General features: G+C 44.2%; 1 protein-coding gene and 1 pseudogene across 2 annotated transcripts in view; both read right to left on the bottom strand.

Annotated features, from left to right (window-relative positions):
• Positions 1-4628, bottom strand: part of PRICKLE1 (prickle planar cell polarity protein 1) — a 112452-nt gene extending 107824 nt beyond the window's left edge. The window contains exon 1 of one of the 2 annotated variants that reach the window (XM_086399843.1): positions 4385-4628. The gene's annotated coding sequence lies outside the window, so the exon portion shown is untranslated. The remainder of the gene's footprint in view (positions 1-4384) is intronic. The other variant, XM_086399844.1, reaches the window with a different exon arrangement.
• A 4329-nt stretch (positions 4629-8957) lies between these two features.
• On the bottom strand, positions 8958-9643 carry LOC147371786 (actin-related protein 2/3 complex subunit 3 pseudogene; annotated as a pseudogene).
• Between the last annotated feature and the right edge of the window lie 13408 nt (positions 9644-23051).

Here is a 23051-nt window from a genome sequence, read left to right as displayed (position 1 = left end):
CAGATAAAAGCAGGGCAGCTCAGGGAGAGCATGCTGCACCCAGGGGTCTCCTTACTGGCAGCGTCTGACTACAATATTTTCACTGTATTATCGATGTCTCTTTCTTTCCAGATCCCCAATGAGACAAGAAGGAAACACAGAGAAGTGTACACAAAGCAAAAACTGGTAGGTGCTATAAATCAGTGGTCAGGACAAAACTCTTAGAAAGAAGTACATGACTTCAGTACTTGAACAACTGAAATAACACAGCCTTCACTTTTTTTTTTTCCTGAAGTGTAATCCACTAGAAATAAAAGGCTTCTCTCCCAAGAGTTGAATCCAAACTTACCAGTGAGAAAAATGCAACTGCAGTCAAATCGGTCAGTTGTTTTTTAGGGTCGCTTAGGACCAAGTTACCGACAGGAGGAAAAAACGTTAAGTCCAGGTAAATGACAGCTGCTTGTTAGTTTACAGCTCTAAGTTTTAGAATGTTTACACTGGCTTCTGCTCTGCTGACATTTTAATTTTTATTTTATATTTAAAATCTCTCTTCATAGGGAAATGAATCTGGAAAGGTCTAATCAGTTCAGGCTGGGCAATCACTCTTGTTCTGCAGAGGTCTCTTCAAAACTGACCAAAAAGCATTTTAGAGTTTAGTCTAAACAAGCGTACAAAACAGAGACACAGGAAGGATTTTACATTCTCTTTGAGAGGTCTGAACCCCCAGGGGACTGGAAATAGTCAGAGCCAGTGGACCACTGGCTCAGAAATCGTTGTTGGAAAAATCATGTCATTCTGGCACACGGGAAAGGGTCCGATTATTCTGTCGTGTCTCTGTGCCAGGAGTGTCATGACATCAGCTTGCACCAACTTGTAAAACCTGTCTCTTCCCACCATCTTGCCTTCAGGAGAGAGGGGAGTGAAGGAAGTGGGGAGTGAGGTGGATCCCAGTGCAATTTTGGGCCAGGCCTTTTCCACTGTTCATAAATGTTCCTCCACCAACACACACATTAACCTCTGCGACTTCAGTTCTGCACGGCAGTAGACAAGAAGGTTGGATACTGGTTCCTGGCAGCGCTGGGGGCTATGCTTGCTTGTGTCCAGAGACGGAAGAATCCAGAAGTGGGGCCGGCTGGGTCCTGGCACTTGGCTCTGGCTCCATGTGCCACCTGAGGTTTCGAGGAACATCATCGAAGCAGGACTTGGCACCCAGACTATCGTCCTTTCCTCTCGCAGCTCATGTGCTCACAGAGACCTTCTATAGATACCAGGGCACAACACACTACTGCTTTGTTCTGAGACCAAACAGCAAAGCAGGAGTGAACCCTCAAAATACCAACCAACCAACCTAGAAACAAAACTCATTCCCTTTCCTAACTCTCTTTATTGTGAAATAATTAGACCTGCATTTAAGCAAACTGAATATTCTCACTTGAATGAGCTAAACAATTAGTACTATTTTATGTAAGCTGGAGGGAAAAAAAGAGCTATTTTTCTCCCAAGTGGAAGGCCTCTACCCTAGCCCATTGGCATCTAACATTTTTATGCATAGATGAGGATCACTTTGACTTTTAAAATTACTTTCCTTCTTTAAAAGGAAAAATTTACTCTTTATAAACTACTTTAACCAGAAAATTAACTGCAGTAACTAATCTTTTCTGAAAATTGTTTCCTGTAATATAAGCATTCTCAACTACTACGTATATACCATTAAAACAGGTACACTTAATTACTGGAGAATCATTTAAAAAATTCCTGTTCCGTTTCATGAGTATTATGAAGAGTCAGTCATAATACTCAACTTCCTTTTGTTTGATTTTCAAGTAATTATAAAAGGTTTTATAGAAATTATCTCACAATGTCACTTTTTAAAACTTAGATTTCAGCTTTCTAAAATTCTGACTTAAGAAATTTTAAGTTGTTACCTCTTTTCTTTTGTGTCTTTTCAGAGTTATCATAGGAGAGGTTATTAGGAGTAACCAGACTTTTACCTACATCTGACTCTAAACTTTATAGTTTAGCTATGAACTCTTATAAGGGTCTTTTCTTCATTCAGCTGATATTAGCTTTTACTTGGGTGACCCAAGCTGACTCATTACAACCTTCTTAATTAGAAAGACAAATGGTGGATCTATAGATCCTGATTTTAAAAACATGATAAACTTTTAAAGGTTCAGTGGTATTACTGGCAGAACTGCTTGAATCTGTCACATGAGTAAAATACATCACTTTTCCTTAAAAACCTGTGAACTAACAGGGTCATTCAGTGATAAATCACAAATTAGTAGCAAATTAAGAATGGAAAAATTAACTTACAAAACCCATTTGCTTATATCAATATGGCTCCCCCTATGTTCCATCAGTCCTTTAGCCCTTCAGAAGTCCCTCCCTTTCCTTCCTTCCTAGGCTTAGTCATGAGAAGTCACTGTCGTTAGCCATGGTTTATTAAAACAGAGATTTTCAAGTTCATCAGCAGTGTGCTAACTTCCAACTGTGGGTAATGTCCATTTATTTCTAGCACCTTTTAGTTTTAATATGTAGAGCACATGCATTGTTAACCTTTAAATCCTTTGTATAAACATTTCTGGAAGGGCTTTAAAACATCTCCTCTGTATTTCCTGACTTGCCAGTTGCATTTAGGAACTCCCTGGTACCAGCAGGTGCTGTATTTTGCTTTCTTCAGGTTCCAGCTGGGCTACAATGACAGATTCCTGTCCCAGGCCCGGCCCAGCCACCTAGGCTGGGACCACATGGAGGCAAACTGAACCGGGCCCCACCAGACAGCAAGATAAATGGCTGCTGTTTAAGTTTAAAATCCCCTGGTGGGAGTAAATATTGTTCCAGAGAAAAAGGCTTGACAAATATTGCATCATCCTTCCAGAGCTGTCTTGATTAAAGCAGGATCTTTGGATTAAGTTGGTGCTCAATTCAGAATGTATCTATCTTGCTGTCATGGGATTTTTTTTCCCCCTTCCTAAAGTCTGAAAACAGACATATTGTTGGGAATGGTCAAACAAGGCTACCGCCTCCCAAGCGGCTAGAGTCCACTCTGATAATAGGAGGCGACTGAACACTTCACTGAGGATAATGGAGACAGCAAAGGCTTAGTGGGAAAAGGCCAGTTGTCACCTAAGTGACAGGCAACAGCTGAGCTCACACATCTGGAGCCAGACCAGGGCAAATATTCAGCAACCCTCACCCGTATACACCTTGGGTTTGTCTGAAGTAACAGATGGAAGTTCCTTTTACTCCAAAAACACATTAAAAAATATCTGACAGTGAACCACATTGATTACATAACATCAGCAGCAAACACCCTTCTGAAGTACTGGTTAAAATTGGGAGGTAGACAAAACTGTACCGCAGGTACACACAATTTCATTACATACAACCTCTTCTTCATAAAACCCATCCTAAAAGCCACATATATATGCATGCTTTTTATAGCACAAATGCAGCTGAATTGCTTGGGAGAGGCAAGATCCTTACATGTTCTTTTCCTTTAGGCAGTTCCCATGCTGTGTTCTTCACCTTGCTCAGGGCCGCAGCGGCTCTGCCTCCCATACTCTTCAAGAAATCAGCAACCAAACGTGTTTGGCTTGTGATTCTGAACCCTCCTTAGGCAAGCTGGAACGCAGAGCCGTGCCAGCCGTCCTTCCCCCACCCCCACCTCCTTCTTCAGCCTCCTGAAGACAATCCGTGGACAATTTCCCCAAAGTCCCCCAAATAACACGGCACTGCCAATAGTCACTGGCGATGCCGTTTGTTTTTCTTAGAGGGCAATGAAAATTTAACAGCTTTCTGCTGCATCCTGAGTCCGGGTCCTGCTAATTATTAACATGCCCAGTTTCTTTAACTTTTTCTGCCTAAAAGGAAGTCGACGCTCCCATTCTTTCCCATATTCGTGTTACATGCAGAAAACACCACTGCTACGGCGGGAGGTAGGGGGCTGATGCACCCCAGGAAAAAAGCAATCAACCCTTTCCCCGGAGCGTTAGGGGAGACTCGGCACCCTGCCTCTGGACGCCGGTAGGTGACAGGCGATCCTAAGCGGCGGACACTGACCAATGCGCCCTGGTCTCCCTGCGCCCCGCAGCGCCCCAACTCTGGGGCCCCTGAACGGGTTTCCACGCAGGAAAGAATCAAAGGAAGAGTTGGTTGTGCTGCAGCCAACAGGAGCGGTGCGGGCAGCCTATCTGAAGCCCTCTGGTGCCGCAGCCCCAGTATCTGCTTTCACTGTCTACACAGCCCAACAAACCGGTTATGCCCATCTCCCGCATCTTCTGCGACACCGAACCACTCTGAGTGTCAGATGCCCCGCAGTGACGCGGACCTTTTCGGCCCTTACCCCGCGGCGATAGCCCCCCACCGCCGCACCCGCAGCCCCTCTGCAGAGCCCACTCACCTCAGAGAGGGAGCGGGACTCGGCTGGACGGTCGTCGGCTCTGCGGCGGGTCTGCGGACCCGCGCTCCGCGGTGTCAGCGATGGGCAAGGGCGGGCAGCACAGGAACCATCCGGAACCCGGGACGTGGCCGTTGCGGCCGCGGCGCCCCTCGCGGAGGTCAGCGCTGGCGGCGCGAGGCGGGCACGCTCCGGAGCGCGCTGTCTGGCGCGGCGGCCGCGGGAGGCGGCGCTCGCGGGGCTGCAGGCGGAGTGCGCCCGGCTCCCCAGCCCTCTCCGCGCCGCCGCGCACCCCGCCCTCGGCCGCCCGCCGGGCGCGAGCGAAAACGCGGAACGCGGAAACCGCTGCGGGATCCGGGCCGCGCGCGCCCACGCGCCCCCGGCTCGGCTGCGAAAGGCTGGCGGGTCGGCGCCGGATTCCGGCGGCCGAGGGCGCCGGGAGACCGGGCTGGTTGGACCGGCTCGGCGCCGCGGGAGGGCTGAGCTGAGTACGGGTAATCTGCGGGATGAAGTTCGCCTGGGCGCAGCCGGGGTTCTCAAGTGCAGTCGGGTCTTCTCTGTCCCGCCCCCAATTATACGCCTTTTTTTTTTTTTTAACCAAGCATTTTGATGGATGGAAAGACAGGAAGAGTGAAGGAGCAAAAAAGACAAACCCAATTTCCTCTGATCAAACGGTTTCGGGGTTGCCTATTTGGGTTTCTTTTCCTTTGGCGTAGTCGGGGCGGGATAGTTAATTAAACTCTTACTTCGATTCCTTCCGGCTCGCCTCGCCTCGCTGGGGACCCGATTGTACTCGATCCTATCTCGTGTAATCCCACAGGCTGGGCTGTCTCACCTCCGAGCAAGAAGCCACAGCTTCAGCCTCAAGTCCGTTCCCTCCCCTCCCCTCCCACCCTGGTCATCTCAATAAAAACTCAAAAGTCCGAGGAGTGCATGTGAAAACCTCAGCTCATCGCAATGTCCTGGCCTGGGCCAAGTTAGCGTGTCGCACTTAAAGTCGTATTCAAAATATTAATTTCATCACGATGATCATTTTCCATTGGCCAAGCTACTCTCCATGTTTTCAGTCTGCCCAGTTTCCAGGGCTGGGCTCTCAGACGCATTTTCTCAGATGAAGTGGAGCTCAGCCTGTTTGAAAGTTCTGCCCTGACATCTGGGTCGCCTTAGAACCTTAACCCCCCTCACTCGTTCCAGTTCCAAATCAGTGGAGTTTCATTCCACGGGAGTACTGTTTCCCCGGGGTTGCAGAGGGTGGATCCGACAGCAGGTGTTGAGCCCAACTTGACAGGTTTCTCTGCAAATCTAGGGATTCTTTGACCTCTCAATCCCTTCTACAACCCACTGGGACACTGTAACATCTTCCTGAAAGATGAGGATATGTGCATGCGTGGGGTGGGGGAGGTGTTAATCAATGCATTTTTAAATTTCTTTGGTGCTGGTGCTAAGTCGCTTCAGTCGTGTCCGACTCTGTGCGACCCCATAGATGGCAGCCCACCAGGCTCCCCCGTCCCTGGGATTTTCCAGGCAAGAACACTGGAGCGGGTTGCCATTTCCTTCTCCAATGCATGAAAGTGAAAAATGAAAGTGAAGTCGCTCAGTCGTGTCCGACTCTTCGCGTCTTCGCGACCCCATGGACTGCAGCCTACCAGGCTCCTCCATCCATGGGATTTTCCAGGCAAGAGTACTGGAATGGGGTGCCATTGCCTTCTCTTTAAGGAAAATCAAAACAGCCAATTTCAGAAATTTTCAGAGCACCAAATCTCTTCTATTTTAACCGGGAGTAAAATAAGGGAATACTGAACAAATTCTGAGTTGATGAAAAAAGGATACAAAGCAATAACATTTAAGACAAAATGAAGGGGAAACAGTACAAATCTAAGGAAACGTTTGGCCCCAGCCCTGTGCTCTGCAATTCCAAATCTGATTTAGATCTCTCTGCACTGTGAAAACTCTCACCTCTAGATTCACCCCTGAGTTTCTAAACCTTGAGCACAGATCTTTCAGGAAACAAGACTGTTGGTTTTGAAGTAACTCCACTTGTTCCTGGTGTTTGTACCTGATGGGAATCTGGGGGAAAACAACCTAGGCTGTCTTGCTTCTCAGCATTTCTTTTGGAATTGTGTGTGTTTATCTTAACAGGGTTACAAATGCTTCTATTAAGCAGTAGCCTTTTAGCTTGTACCTAAACTCCAGAACTGCCAAGGAGACTGACAAAATGATTTATTCCACCCATAGAGGTTGTGAAAATCAGTACTTATAAGGGCAAAGAGTCCACTCTCCATCTGTGGGTGCCTGTCTATCGTTTCAGTGGAGACCTTCAAGTGAAAGTAGTTTTCCAACAAACTGAATGACACAGTGGAACAGAATCAGTGGAGGATGGAGTGGAGGAAAGCATCACTGAACTGCAGCTGCATCTTCATGAGAAAATCCTCTCTGATGGACCAGTAGGCACTTGTGGCCAGCAGAGTTGGGTATGGAGAAGCTCAAGAGAAGGATATTTATGGAAGGTGCAGTTGGATCTCCCTATTAATTGGAGACAATGCTACTTTCTTATGATGAGAAATAAATCAATAAATCAATCTGATATCAGAGGACTTACAGCTCTGTGGTGACCTCACAAAAGTTTCATTTGTTGAGCACCTATTGTTTGGTAGCAAACATGTTGGGCACTGTAGGGTGTTCACAGTTGCCAGTTAAGGGGATTACTGTCTGTTTAGACAATGCACTGAGCAGCATCTTTTGGACCTATTGCAAAGGTGAACACTTGATCTTCAACCAGGACTCCCAAAATTACTTTGGATGGTTCAGTTCAGTTCAGTCGCTCAGCCATGTCCGACTCTTCGAGACCCCATGAATCGCAGCACGCCAGGCCTCCCTGTCCATCACCAATTCCCGGAGTTCACTCAGACTCACGTCCATCGAGTCCGTGATGCCATCCAGCCATCTCATCCTCTGTTGTCCCCTTCTCCTCCTGCCCCCAATCCCTCCCAGCATCAGAGTCTTTTCCAATGAGTCAACTCTTTGCATGAGGTGGCCAAAGTACTGGAGTTTCAGCTTCAGCATCATTCCCTCCAAAGATATCCCAGGGCTGATCTCCTTCAGAATGGACTGGTTGGATCTCCTTGCAGTCCAAGGGACTCTCAAGAGTCTTCTCCAACACCACAGTTCAAAAGCATCAATTCTTCGGCGCTCAGCCTTCTTCACAGTCCAACTCTCACATCCATACATGACCACAGGAAAAACCATAGCCTTGACTAGACAGACCTTTGTTGGCAAAGTAATGTCTCTGCTTTTGAATATGCTATCTAGGTTGGTCATAACTTTCCTTCCAAGGAGTAAGCATCTTTTAATTTCATGGCTGCAGTCATCATCTGCAGTGATTTTGGAGCCCGTAAGAAGAAAGTCTGACACTGTTTCCAGTGTTTTCCCATCTATTTCCCATGAAGTGATGGGGTCGGATGCCATGATCTTAGTTTTCTGAATGTTGAGCTTTAAGCCAACTTCTTCACTCTCCACTTTCACTTTCATCAAGAGGCTTTTGAGTTCCTCTTCACTTTCTGTCATAAGGGTGGTGTCATCTGCATATCTGAGGTTATTGATGTTTCTCCTGGCAATCTTCATTCCAGCTTGTGCTTCTTCCAGCCCAACGTTTCTCATGATGTACTCTGCATATAAGTTAAACAAGCAGGGTGACAATATACAGCCTTGACGTACTCCTTTTCCTGTTTGGAACCAGTCTGTTGTCCCATGTCCAGTTCTAACTGTTGCTTCCTGACCTGCATACAGATTTCTCAAGAGGCAGGTCAGGTGGTCTGGCATTCCCATCTCTTTCAGAATTTTCCACAGTTTATTGTGATCCACACAGTCAAAGGCTTTGGCATAGTCAATAAAGCAGAAATAGATGTTTTTCTGGAACTCTCTTGCTTTTTCCATGATCCAGCGGATGTTGGCAATTTAATCTCTGGTTCCTCTGCCTTTTCTAAAACCAGCTTGAACTTCAGGAAGTTCATGGTTCCATGGACTGTATAACAAAGAGTCAGACATGACTGAGAGACTTTGGATGGTACATGTGATAATTTGTGGTTAGAGAAATTTGAGTTCAAATCTCAGCCCAGCTGCTTCCCAAAGGCAGCCTAGAATAATGTAGTTAGGATTAAAGTGGTGCTTAGGTTCTTCATTTGTAACTGAGGATAATAATATCCATCCCCAGAGAGCTGCTGGGAGGATTGAATGCTAGGCATGCAGAAAAGACTCAGCAGGTGGAAAGTTTATACAGTGCTGGTGTATAAGGCGTTGTCTCACACCACCCTTCTCTACACCAGTCTCCGAGCGAAGTCCTGTAAGTTAGGAAAGAACCATTTTGGACTTAATCTGAAAAAGTATTCTTTATTGTGGACTATTCAGTTTCTTCTGGGTCTTTTATCCTAATGGTGTTATTTCTTTGTCTACACAAACCTACATGGTACCAAATCTTTTTTTTTTTTTTAGATATTTCTTTATTATTATTTATTAAGCACCAGCTTAATACTGAAGACATTTCGAATCACCAAACTCATTCTTCCACACCCAACCCACCCCAAATTCATGATAAAGAGCTCTTCAAGTAAAGACACACTCTCTTCTCTCCTCTGTATAAAACTTTACGAAATAACGGCAAAGAACTGTGCACATCTTGCTGTAAACGCTGCCCACAGCTGTGGAGACCGTGTCTGTCCAAGGCTGTCTTTGCTGTACAGGTCCTGAAAGACTCTTGTTCATGAGTTGTCTCTTCACAAAGCAAGTCCACCACTTGCTGGGTTTATCATTCTGAGGGTCAAAAACTTTCTCATAAAGTCTCAGTCCAGCCTCTTACCTCAGCTGTTGTAAGTAGGCTCTCATCACTTCATCCTCCTGTTTGCAGGTTTGGCGTAAATGGCATTAAGTGCAAAACCAAAGGCTCTCTGGAAATGGGAAAATTAGTGATTCCCAGTGTATACATTTCTTTCTCGCCTTGGCTTTTAGAACTGCACTTTTGGGGTTTCTGTTGACACTTAGAAAAGTAGAGAGTTATATATATATCAAGGTCCTATAGGCTTCATTCTTAATTTCATAGTTTTTGAAGAGGATATTGGCCTTGAAGTAATAGATAGCTTCATCCACAATATCTGTATCTTTTGTCTCTCTAGGGGCAGGTCCTTTGAACTGACTTCTGATAGGCAACAGTGCCGCGTTTCCAATGAGTCTGGTGTCAGGGTCTATGAGGGAAGAGCGGTAAGCCAGCATCTTGGAGGCGCCCAGGTCTCAACCTCAGCAAAGAGAATCTCCAAATCTTTTGTAAATAAATCAATTCACTTAGGGAATGTCTATTTTTCTTCTAAAGCTTTGATAACAAATGCATATTTTTGTAAATGATATCTTTACACTGAAGTGTGTCCTTCAAACATTCATGAGTTGGGGGTCTTCACTTCCAGTATCTCAGAATGCAATTTATTTGGAAATAGAATCTTTACAGACGTAATCAGGTTAAAATGAGGTCTTTGGGTGAGCCCTAGTCCAGTATGACTGGTGTTCTTCTAGAAAGAGCAAACAGACATGCACATAGGAAGAATACCACGTGAAGAAGGCAGAGGTCAAGGTGATATGTCTTATAGATAAGCCAAGGAACCACCAGAATCTCAGCACGAGACTTGAGCATAGATTTTCCTCATGGTCCTTATGTTAGGAGAAGCACACTGACTGAAGCCACCCACCCTGTGCAGCCACCATAGTAACCATTCGCGCTAAGTCATTTTACAACAGGGAGTCCTACTAAGGAACACAGAACTAATAAGCCATCACCAACGCGAAGAGTTCAGGAAAGGTCAAATGGAGACGCCACGTGTCCAACCACCTCCCAGATTCCTTCTTGCTGGCATCCATCTTGGCTGAGCAATGCATGTGCCACCAGAAGGACCAGAGAATAGAGTGATTGGCCGGAGAAAACCTGGAAACTAATCCCATCACCATAAAACCTGAGACTGCGAACCATGTGGCAGAGCAGTTCCCCTGGGTTCCCTTACCTTCATACTCTCCGCCAGGGCACCCGTTCCCAGTAAAGCCTTTTGCTTTGTCAGCATGTGTGTCTCCTCAGACAATTCATTTCTGAGTGTTAGACAAGAGCTCCCTTTCGGGCCCTGGAAGGGGTGCCCCTTCCTGCAACACTTAGAAGGAACCAGCCTTGCTGACACCTTGATCTCAGCCTTCTAGCCTCTAGGGCTTTGAGACAATACATTTCTCTTGCTTAAGGCATCCAATTTGTGTACTTTGTTATGGCAGCCCCAGCTAACATACAATTCCCAACCAAGTCATGTTATGAAGGCCTTGGCTCATTGAAGAATATTTTCACATGAAGATGAATAATTCACTAGGCCACAAGCTTGGTATTTTAAAAAAGCAAGAGCCTGATGATGTTGGCAGGCTCTGTTGGATTCCCAGGTCTGCTGGGTTCCTAGATTTTGCTTGGTCCCTGTTCCTTCTGTCTCGTTTGCCCACATTTGGGACTCTTTGCTGACCTGCAGACTCAGCCCTACTGAGTGTTTCCAGAATGAGTCATCCTGCCCCTGTAATGACCTGCGTGGACTTAGCCTTAAGGCATGTTTGCCTGCTGAGGAATCCTACATAGGCTTCCCAGCAGTTTCCGGACACATTGCACCCTATTTGGTTATCCTAAAAGGTCTTTCATATTTATACTCTGCTAATCTTTCTGGTTTCTTTTCCTACCACTCCCAATCCTTGTTTGCTCATACCGTGTTAAGTTATTTACAGTTCCTCGAAAGCATCAAGCTATTTTACGCCTCTGAGCTTTGAACACACCTAGAAGGTTACCCACTGATAAAGGTCCTCTTTTACTAACTCTTGCTTATCTTTTAAAATTCAACTCAGATATCATCTTCTTGATAGTCCATTGATGTGCATATTTGTTTTTCTGCCCATCCAGGATTTCTTTCTCCTTTGTAATGCCCAGATTTCTTTTGGGGAACCACCTTCCTTCACTGTGAGTGCACAAGGTTTCACTGGAGACTCCTCCCTGGTTTGCTGTTGGGATCATGGGACTCAGGCCTGGAAACAGAGCGCTAGATCTTCCTGATCAAAAAATTGGTTCAGGGAAGGGCATGTGTTCCAAGTCCAGGTCCTGGGATTTTTGTACAAGATTGTAGGAATTCTACAACAACAAATTCAGCAAATCTGTACTGAGCACTGTTGTACCAGCTACCTTTTTTGCTGGAAATTCAACAGTAAACCAAACAGACAGAGTCTCTACCCCTATGGATCTTCCTTGAGCCTCTGGATCAAACCCCATCTGAAAACAACTGCCACTGAGCTTGTCAAATTAAATCAATATCTTGTTGTTGTTTAAGCCAGTTAGGGGTTTAAATGACTTGAAATTAAAGAATACTAACTGATACATTCTTCCCTCATATAGATTCTACTTTGTTCAACTTTCTACTCCTTTATCACTTCATTTGTTTATTTGATTAATTAAATCTGACCTTATGCCATCAAAGTTTTGTTCACTTACAATTATGCAACAGTAACATGCAGCAAGCTAACATGAAATTGTAATTTGAAAATAGGTATGAAATGTGAAACAGAAATGAGAAAAATTCATAAAATTCACCCCATAAAGAATGGGGCACAATTTATTGTTTAGGTTTATAGCAGCCAGTATAACAAAGGTTACATAATCCTTACACGATTAATATATATTTAAGATTAAAGAGTTGTATCAAGAGAAATACTACTATTGCTAAATCAAGAGCAGAAAGTGGCACCCTCACCCCCAGATCTTCATGAAAAAGGCTCTAGAAAAACAATAAACAATGTCCTCAAGAAAATCTTCACAGAAGCATACAACAGTATGTCTCTTGAGGCTGTTTATCAGAGTATCCCTCAACTCATTCTTCAGAAAATCCATGTTTCAGAAGGAGCAATTTAATTCACTTCATTTTGTGTCAGACACTTCACAGAGTGTACAGCAATTACATTAAAGTGAGAGGTCCAGAGTGTTCTGGTATTACATAGCAGGAGTAAGCGACACAGCTGCAGGAGACAGAGGCAGAGCATGGAAGTTTTCCTGGAAGAAGAGGCACCTGAAAGATGAGCTAACCTAGGGAAAGATGTGTGTGTGTGTTTGTGAGTATGTGCGTGTGTGTACAGGTATTCAAGCATTTTAGGCAGAGGGAACATCACGTGTAAAAGTGAGGTGTGTGCATGCTCAGTAGTGTCTGACTCTTTGTGACCCCATGGACTGTAGCCCACCATCCCCCTCTGTCCATGGGATTTCCCAAGCAAAAATACTGTAGTGGGTTGCCATTTCCTCCTCCAGGGGGTCTTTCCAACCCAGGGATCAAGGCTGTGTCTCCTGCATCTCCTGCTTTGGCAGGCAGATTCTTTACCACTGAGTCACCTGGGAAGTGAGCTGGTGAATGTAAATATGGCAAGCCTGAGAAACTGAAACATGCCCCATCTGGCTGCAGTCTGAGATGCAGGGGGAGGGCAGTGGTGGAGGTTTGGATGAGCCTTGAGAGATGTACAGAGGCTGGGGTCACGAATGAACCTAAAAGCAGGAACAAGTTTGATGGGGACGATTCAATTTTGGATGACAAGAGCAAATAACCTTCATATTGACTAAGAAGTTAAGTAGAAAGGAGTTAGGGAGAAAATGATGTGCAAGGAATTCAAAAGAAGAGAGTATTCCAAGAAGAGAGGAGTACCTACCCTCTTCTGCTAAATTTTAGACTGTGCAGAGCAAGGTATGTCCCATGGAGCCCTAAGAGTTCTCTCAAACCCCAAAATGAACAGGTTTGATGGAGGTCTTCAGAGAGAGTTGAGCAGTTTATTTACATCCTCAAAGTCGACCAGCTAATCTGTGTATCCTTCAGGCAGTTCAGTTTGGTTCAGTTCGGTCACTCAGTCATACCCCTCCATGGACTTTGCACCCCCATGGACTGCAGCACACCAGGCTTCCCTGTCCATCACCAATTCCCGGAGCTTGCTCAAACTCATGTCAATCAAGTCGGTGATGCCATCCAACCATCTCATCCTCTGTTGTCCCCTTCTCCTCCTGCCTTCAATCTTTCCCAGCATCAGGGTCTTTTCCAATGAGTCTTCCTTAAATGAATGTGCACCAGGCCTTGAGGAGTTTGGCCAGCAGTGATCCTGAAATTATAATCTGTGGGGAAATACTGAACTACTCCACATTGCTCATTTTAACAGGAATTATATATTTCAATTGGAATTGGGCTTCCCAGGTGGGCTCTAGTGGCAAAGAACTCACTTGCCAATGCAAGAGATGGAAGAGATGTGGGTTCCATCCCTGGGTTGGGAAGATCCCCTGGAGGAAGGCATGGCAATCTACTGTAGTATTGTTGTCTGGAAAATCCCATGGACAGAGGAGCCTGGTGGGCTACAGTCCATGGGGTCTCAAAGAGTCAGACATGACTGAGCATCTAACACCTCACCTCCTCATATATTTCAACAGTCAGCTGATCCCAGTTGATCATCTCTTGTAAAAATTGTGTATGAGAATATAAGGCCATTTCAAAGGTGAGTGGGAGGAGGATGCCGCGTCAGGGTTCCTCCTCTGTCATAGCAATCTTCGTGGTCTCTGATTTGCTGTCCCTTCCACTAGTCTGAGCCCAGAAGGCAGAGTATGGCCTATTTCAATGTTGTGACTGCAGTGCTTTGCACAATGACTGAAACAGAGTAGGTGCTTAATATACACAGTATGATGAGTGAATACCGGGACCCAATGGAGAGCTGCTGGGGAGGAGGGAGTGAGGTGGGGGCACGTAGGGCTCATCTGCCAAGCCCTAAGGTGATCCAGCCAAGCCTGGTGTGGTCCACAGGATCACAGGAGTGGTCTGCAGGAGTTCAGCGCCATGCCTTTGGGCAGTAGAGACTCCGTTGATGGGGAGGCATGTGTTAGGTGAAGCAGCCATCGGGGTTTAGGGGCAAGGTCTAACAGTGTTCAAACAAAGGATCTGAGGTGGACCTGAATCCCAGTGGCCACATTAGACATCAGGTGAAGTCCAGTGTGGTCTGTATGTGATAGGGGTGCAGCTGCTACTTGGAGAAGCCCCATAGCAGACCCCCAACTTTGGAGAACAAGATGAACGGCAGACCTCCACAGTCAGAATGTGGGGGCTGATCTGGAGAACAGATTGGTGTTTTGGCTCTAGGATTCTGGCTTCCTTAGTTATCCTTCAAACCAGATGACCCTATTGATTTCACATACCTGTGAGTTTGAGAAAAAAATCGCAAAGAAGAAATATAAATGTCCTTTCACTTATAGCTGGTGACCCTATCTATTTTATTTCAGAGGTACCAAGACTAATTCTTTCACTTTCATGTCTACAAAGCTTAAGACAGTGGCATAATGGCTTCTAATGACCTTTCTGGAAATACCCTGGGTTGAATGCTGCTTTATTTTCTCTCTCTCTTTTTTATTTTGTCTAAAAGGAACTGTGGAAATTGTAGTTGAATCACTGATGGATTGGCTTCTCTAGATCTTAGATTTTACTACCTATTCTCTCCTTTTTATAAAAAGTGGCAATTCCTGCTTCAGAATGTTGCTTATGCTTTTGGCTCCCAGGTTTAAAGATCTCCTATAGATAGCACATGGCATTCCATAAATATCTTCAAGTATGACCTGCAATGTCTGAATTAGCTTTTCCCCTCATCAGAGCTTTGGCTGGGACAGAAGTTCGTAGATGTTGGAGTTTATTCATTAATAATTCCACAACTCCTGGTCATACTTCCATCCCATGCCCCAGCTCCCACCCTGAGCACAGCATATGTGGGGTATTAAAATAATATGAAGCTCGAGCAAGCATAAAGAAAAAAAATGACATACTCAATAGTACAGTTATGGGCTCTACATGTAAAAAAGGAGCAACTTTCAAATAGAGATTGCTAGATTTACATTCATTTTCTTCTGGAGTTTAAGATGGGAAGGGTGTAATTGTGGGGTGCTGGCTGCATGCCATTTCATGAGAAAAAAAAGGAAGCTGTTGGCATTGCTTGTCAACCCTGAAAATCCAGATACAGCCATGGGGTAGAAAGAGGGCGCGGGCAGCGTTTCTGATCCCTTGTGAACTGGCTCCCAGGCTGGTGCCTCCACCAGGATGTGGTTTTCTGGTGAGTGAGAGCCACTGATGGACTTGGAAATTAGTCTTTTATGTTAGTGTGCTGACCATATGATTCTCCATTACTGTCTGAAAGCATTAGCAAAATAACCTGTCACTCGAGATGTGATTGAGAGAAATGTACAAAGGAAATGAGTTTACTAACTCCATTAGGTTAAAAGGCAAATGGGAGACTGAAACAATAATCAAATGGTAGTATTTTAATTTTCAGAATCAGTTATCTGACAGGGCATTTCTCTTTTAATTTAGTGTTCTGTATGGCGAAATGATGAAGTTTAAGGAGCTTAATAGAGGAACAGAGGAAATGAGGGTGCCAAGCAAATCAACAGGCTTAATCTTCTTTATAGAGGTTCAGAGTTACAACCCACTCTTGCTAAAAAGTACTATTCCAGCCACCACAGCAGAATAAATCAATATGAGAAAAAGGGAAGAAAACTCAAACCTCACAGAAAAAAAGCTGAAAATGAAATCAATGAATTTTACCAAATGAATGACTCACGATGCTGAGATCCCAGCCCGTGATTCTGCATGGTGCCTGAACTTCAGTATTTGCAAGTTTTGTGCAATCTCCTCTATGAAACTGGAGTTTGCCTGGAAGCAGCTATAATTCTCTTACTGTCTCGTTAAATAGGTTAAAGCAGGCAGGCAGTCCTGTGAGCAGGGCCTGGGAGAAATGTGAATACAGTGGGAAGTTGTCTTTGCACATTGATTTTCTTTGCAAGAATCAGCAAAAGTGTGTGGGTGACAAGAGGAAGGAGGAAAGCAGGAGAAAGGAGGGGCAACTTTCAAAATACCGCCAAAGGAAATGAAGCTCTTGTCACAACCATGGTGGGGATATACTGATACTATTTTTCCTCCACAATTGAGGTGGATGCAAGTGTCAGGGAAGCACTCTCCATGAGAGCAAAGTCCTCCAAAACAGATCCAAGTCATTTGATTTTTCATAGTGCAGATACCCATCAGTGGACTCAGTGACCAGTGCTGGGCAAGTTGCTGTTGTTACTCTTACTGACATTATTTGTATTAGAGTCTTGAGGGTTAATACAGGAGGGTGAAGTTTTCTTTTCTTCTCGCTTTTCTGATTTGATGCTGAAATTGTTTTAAAATGTCTAAATGAAACCTTAGCTTATTCACTGACTTATGAGCATCACCATAAGGATGGGGATGTGAGTTGTGTTGTTATCAGTAGTTAAGTGGTTCATTCTCTTCCTATTCTGTTTATGAGTGAGGCTGCTGACATAGCAGCTAGGTGGTGGCAAAGTTTTTACCATTTCTCCCTATCACCTGGTGCTTTGCACACTGCTTTCCTCTTATTTGGCATGAATTGTGTGCATTAAAGCTCCACCAACTAGACTGTTGGCCCTTGGAGGGCAAGGCTTGTCTCCAAGGTTTCTTTCTATCCCTCACATACACCTATGTGTGTGGAACTGTGTCTTCACATCGACCATGTGTTGGTCGATGACTCGTATTGATTAAGTGTGTATTTCTACATCCTCGGTGCGCTCTGAACACAGAATTACAAAAGAGCTGTGGGAGACTCATTTTATGGAAGAGGAAACTGAGAAAAAAGAGAAAAATGTACTCACAGCACAGGGTCCAGTGGGGATTAGAACTCAGCTGTCAGACCTGTGTGTGTTTCTTTTGTTCCTTCCCAGTTGGAGAAACTGGTTTCAGTAAGTAAAGTGCAAGAGACCAGGGTGAGTGGGAAAACAAATGTGTGGCACACAGCCTGGGCTGCTACGACATCATTCTCAGCCTTGAGCGTGATGCTGTTTTGTAAGTAGAGCACAGGGAGTTCTGCACGTCGCTCAGGACCCAGGGCTTTTGCAAATGCTTCTCTGTCTTGACGCAGGGCAAAGAGAATGTTCCACTAAGCAGTAGCTCCCAGGCATGAGTCTAGAGAGAAAGAAGGAATGTGGCAGCCAATAGAGTGCCTGCTGGCTTTCTTACCCCAGGCCTGGGCTGCCTGATTTTCTGTAAAGGTTCTTTTTAAGCAGCTATTTTGGGGCCATTGGCTGCGGGCAAAACATTCTTTTCTTTGACCACAGTCCAAAGGCAAGCATATAGGAGGGCTTTGTGTTTTTTTTTTTTTCTGTTGGCATCCCAAATAATGGCCTCCTTTCCTCCCCTCTCTCCCTCTTTTCCTCCTGAGAACATTTGTTGATCACCTACTATGCGCTGAGCACAGAGCTGGGCAGACGATATGGAGACAGTTATGAAAAAATCAACTATCTTGTTCTGGAAAGCAGGGTTTACTAGGGAGACGAATGTCATCATTATTCGCCTGGCAGTGAGATAAACACCGAAGAGGCATCTACAGAGTGGGAGCACCAAGGAAGAGGCGACTAAGGACATCTGTGGGGCCAGGAGAGTGTTTTCGAGGCAGTGGCATTGAGTCTTTACAGAAGAGTTATCCGGTTGAGTGGTTTTGGTGGAAGACAGAAACCTGGCAGAGGGGACAGCCAGTGCAGACACAGGAAAATGTGAGAAACCCACAATTTGGGAACCCAGAAACAGTTTGGAGTGGTAGAAAGTGAGGAGTTGTGTGTATGTGGGGGTGGGGTGGAGCTGAAAGCCCAGGCAGGAAAGTAGAAATCCAAAGGACACTGGATGCTGTGCTAAGGAGTTTATATTTTAGCTCAAGGTAATGGGGAGGAAAGAACCAGCAGAGCAGAAATCGACTATACTAATGTCCTTTTCCTCAAAGTAACGCACATTGCTGAATATAAATAGCTCTGCTAAAGAAAAAATAGACTGGGCTCATTTCATTTTCCTATAAAGATGAAAATTAGTTCTTGGAGATACCTTTTGCTTTTGCAATTATTAAGCTTTTCCAAGTGGTATGCAATAAGCAAATCATGTTTTTCATGGACTTAAAATGTATTTTCAAAGTTAATGGAAAGGGCAATGGACTGGGAATTGTCCTGAGACCTGGGTTCTGGATCTAGGACCCCCTTTAACAGACGGTGTGGGAATCCCCTATGCTGGGTCTTTTTCGTTCATCAGGTCAGGGGATGGGAACAGGCGCTCTCCAGGGACCTTTTAGCATTAGGATTGAAGTGTGTAATGTGTGTATGCGTGTGTTTCTGTGTGTATTGGTATATTTATATCTAGCCTAATTCCAATAAGAATATGAGGCAATTGAGAATAAAAGGCACTGATTCAACGAGTCAAACTCTTAAGGCTGTCATGAAAATAAACAAAGCAAAATAAAATAGCCTACTGATTCTCACCAAAACCAGAGAAGGAATAATAGCAGAATAAAGAACAGCCTTCTGAGTTGCCATCATCATGCCATCTTACATTTTATTAATTTTTCAGATAGATAATACATGCATAAGTTTCACAATTTAAAAGGTAAAACATGCATACAATAAAATTTTCCCTCTTGTCCCTTCTCCTAGCCACCCAGGCTTGCTCTCACCAGGCAGGCACTATACTCTTTTAGCTGCCAAGATAAGGTAGGAAATAGAATGATTTGCAAAGCTCTTAAGGATCAGAATTTATTACAAAAGAAAGACACTTTTTTTTTTTGAGGGAGGATAATTTTAAGCTCTTAAAGAAATTTCTCAAAAGGATACCTACACAACAAAGGCTCTTGAGTAAAATCACAGGAAATAAACTCAATAATATCTATGGCAGTGTAGAGGATTTCATTTCTGAGTTGTTTCAGAATTTAAAGAAATACTTTGTTGAATTTCCTACATTCTGTCCCATTAAAAAGTCAAGAGGAACAGACTTTGACCTGGAGTATTTTGAGGGAAGAATTTACTAAAAGCTCATTTATTTCTGCCCTTGAGGTGTCTTAACTCCTGAATTATGTTTAATTTTGAAAAGGACTACCACCTGATTTGATTCCAAGGTAATTCAGTCCCCAAATGAAGTCCTGTATAACTGACTGGGGAAAACTTTTGGCTAAAATTGTTTAGTGTTGTCCATTTATACGTGACAATGCAATTGACAAAGGAATTTGGTTTGACATCATTATTATTTAGCTGTTCTCCCAGGCAGGAATTGGTCAATAGGTTCAACTGCTTTTAGAGGCCACTCCTGGAATGTGAAAGTGGTACCATGTGATCAGCATTAGAAGGGTCCTTTTGTTGGCCAACATAGGTACCTTGGATTTGGAGCCAGTACCCAATAGTCCATGGCTTGGCTCAGTGGGTAAAGAGTCCGCTTGCAATGCAGGAGACACAGGAGGTGCAGGTTCGATTCCTGGGTCAGGAAGATCCCCTGGACGAGGTAAATGGCAACCCACTCCAGGAAATCCCCTGGACAGTGGTGCCTGGCAGGTTATGATCCAAAGGATTACAATGAGTCAGACGTGACTGAGCGAATATGAACGCACCATTCCAGGTATAAGTTAAACTGAGAGGGGAGTGTGGGTGACTCCTGCATGTGCCACTGAAATGATGCTAAATTTTGGCTAAATTTAAATGATTCTAAATTTTGGCTAAGTTGTCAGAAACTGAGTGCTGTCAGCTCTGATTCCCAGACTAGTAGGAAAATAAATGCAGTAAAGGGGTTAGATCTCGGATCAATGCACATTATGTAATTTGGCCATAAATCATTGCCTGTAGAATAAAAGACTGACACCAGATCAATAATTGCCAGAAAAATTAAAATTTTCATGAAGTGAAACAGAAAGCAACGGTTGAACAGTAAAACCTCAAACCAGTCTGCTTTTCAGGTGGGAAAAGAGATGGCATGACCCAGGCCTGGACTTTGTTGGGAAGAAGTAGCATAGAATTCTAAGGAAATGAGAGGGGATAAACTGGGTCTAATTCTTGTTTTTAATGGTGTTTGGGTCCATCTAGTTAACAGAGGTACAATTCAATTCACAGACTCAGTCATGTCCAGCTCTTTGCGACCCCACGGACTGTAGCCAGTCAGGCTCCGCTGTTCATGGAGTTCTCTAGGCAAGAATACTGGAGTAGGTAGCCATTCCCTTCTGCAGGGATCTTCTCAACCCAGGGAATGAAGCCGGGTCTCCTGCACTGCAGGCAGATTCTTTACCATCTAAGCCACCAGGAAAGCCCAAAGTCAGACCTGTTAATTGCAGTAGGTTAAAGAACGCCGGGGCAGGATACCTTTGGGACCCTTCTCTGGCTTAAGACTTATGTCAGAGAGTGTTCTGGAGCCACAACAATAGCCCTTGTCCCAAAGCTGCAGCAGCAGAGCAGGACCTGGACGGGTTCCTCCCATTACAATCGTGTGACAACAAAGTCCTAGCCACCAAGTAGTCTAAGGGCCAGGCCTCCCACTGAGGCCTGTGGGAGCCCCTCCCCCAACCTCCTTGGCCACGGCTGAACCCATAGCAGCCTTCTCAGAAATACAGGAAAACTATGTACTTTCTTGCTAGTTTGCCTAGCTTTTCTTGGCGCCCTAACAGTTCCTTCGCAGACTCAGGGTAGAGAAACAAAGGGGTTGGATTCTCCACCGGAGAGCTCTATTTCCAGGTTTAATTGATCTCTAGTTCACGGTGGCACTGCTCTTTGGCTCACCCTGGCCTCGTCTCATCTTTCAGCCAAATAGTTAATGACCTGTAAACAAACAAACAGCTGTTCAGAAGGATCCAGATATTTAAAAAGCCCTGAGGTGAATCTTTTTGTGAAGCAAAGCATCTTCTTTTGCGATGCAGAAAAGCTTCTTCTAATTCATTTGTTTTATAGGTTAGTGCACTATAGGGGTCTCCAACCGTGAAGGTATCATTTGTAGTTGTAGTCAGAATTCTAAGGATGCTGATGAAGTTTACAGTTAAATTCAGATAAAATGAAGTCTGATTTCTTTACAGTGGGACAATGGCTGTTACATTAAAATGTCTCATTCCAACAACCCATTCTTTAGCCTGTTCTACATTAAAGATCGGTGTTTTAATTATTTTGAGTAGCAGAAAAGAGATGCGCCTCCTCTCCACCAGGGAGATGAATATTCCTCCTGCTCCTTTTGTTGTCTGGTGCCTAGTTGCTCTTGGCAGACTCCTCAGTCCATGGGATTCTCCAAGCAAGAATACTGGAGCAGGTTGCCATGTCCTCTTCCAGGGGATCTTTCCAACCCAGGTACTGAACCGAGTCTCCTGTGTCTCCTGCATTACAGGCGTATTCTTTATCCGCTGAGCCACCAGGGAAGCCCCTAGTTGCCCGGAGAGGCAGGTAAAGGTCCTTTGCAGTGAGGCGATGAACTTGGAGAGAGGAGCTTCCCAGAGGAGGTGCTCTGCTGCATGCAAACTGGGAGACAGTGCCAATGTTAGGGCTGAGTCTATTTGCCTACTCTTGGCTTCCAAACTTCCGAGAATACAACATATTGTTGGAATACTTTATCTTTGTTAACAGAATATTATTCCACAAGGAAAAATATTATATAAATACGAAAAGATGAACAGTGTGCTTAAAAAGGAGTAGTGTTTGGATAACTCTCATCCTCTGGTTTCTCTTGTACTGAAAGAACATGCTTATTACCAAAATTTTGAAAAATATAGAAAAGCACAAAGAAAATGTATTTTCTGGACTTTTTTTCCTTTGGGGCATACATATATACAGAAATTGATCACACTGGACAAGTTTAACTTGCTTTTCAGTTGACATATAATGAACATTTCTTCGTGTCATTTGATATTTTACAACCATTATTTTATGGCTCTATGATATATTTGTTGGACATTAACATTAAAATAATTTTAAATAAATGTTATTTAACAGGTGATGGGCGTTCTCTAGCTAACTGTTTGTGCTCATTCATTATTTTCATAGGATAAACTTGTAAAAGGATTTCTGTTTTCTAAAATTGTGTTCACCCAAAGTGAAGGGAAGATGACTGAGCCCTGACTGTCAAGTGCTAATACTGGGGAACAATATTTTAAAAGCATGGGGATTTGCAGTCAAATTGCCCTCATTTAAATCCCATTTCTACCTTATGGATGCTTAGTTTCCTCATCTACAAAATGAGGGTAATAATGGTGCCTATGTTCTAAGGTTGCTGGGTAATATAAATGACTAATACAGAAGCATGTATCTGATACATTATTGTATTTTCCTTCTGTAGTTCCATTCATTGCTTGGTTAGATGGATATCATTATGGCCAAATTGCAGAGGAGGAAGCAGATGCCCAGAAAAGAGAAGCAACTCACCCAAAGCCAGATTCTGTGCGTCCAGCTCCAAAGTACATTCTATTCCCTTTTAAACAATAATTAATTTAGTCCATGTAGAGATAATAATGAAACATTAACTCTAGAGTACAGATTTTCAGGTTTCCATTCAGTCTCTGCCAAAGTATCACAGCCCCAGAGAAGAGGAGCTGCCCATCACATCACTCTGTGTTTCCTTCAAGCCTGTGTCACAACTCTCATGATCTCTTAAACTCAATTTCCCATTTATTGTCTTTCCTGCTAGAATGTATGCTGAGGGTGGGCTATGTCTTTTCAACGATGCAGCACCAAGTCTGGTACCAAGAAGACTTTCTTTGATAAATGCATCTTATCATTCAGATGTGAACATAACCTAAATTA

This window comes from Bos grunniens, chromosome 5, assembly GCF_055505025.1.
Source record: "Bos grunniens cultivar Pamir isolate PY7600 chromosome 5, Bosgru_T2T1.0, whole genome shotgun sequence".
NCBI classification, from domain to species: Eukaryota; Metazoa; Chordata; class Mammalia; order Artiodactyla; family Bovidae; genus Bos; species Bos grunniens.
The sequence above is the reverse complement of the archived record's forward strand: the minus strand, read 5'-3'. Positions and strand labels throughout refer to the sequence as shown.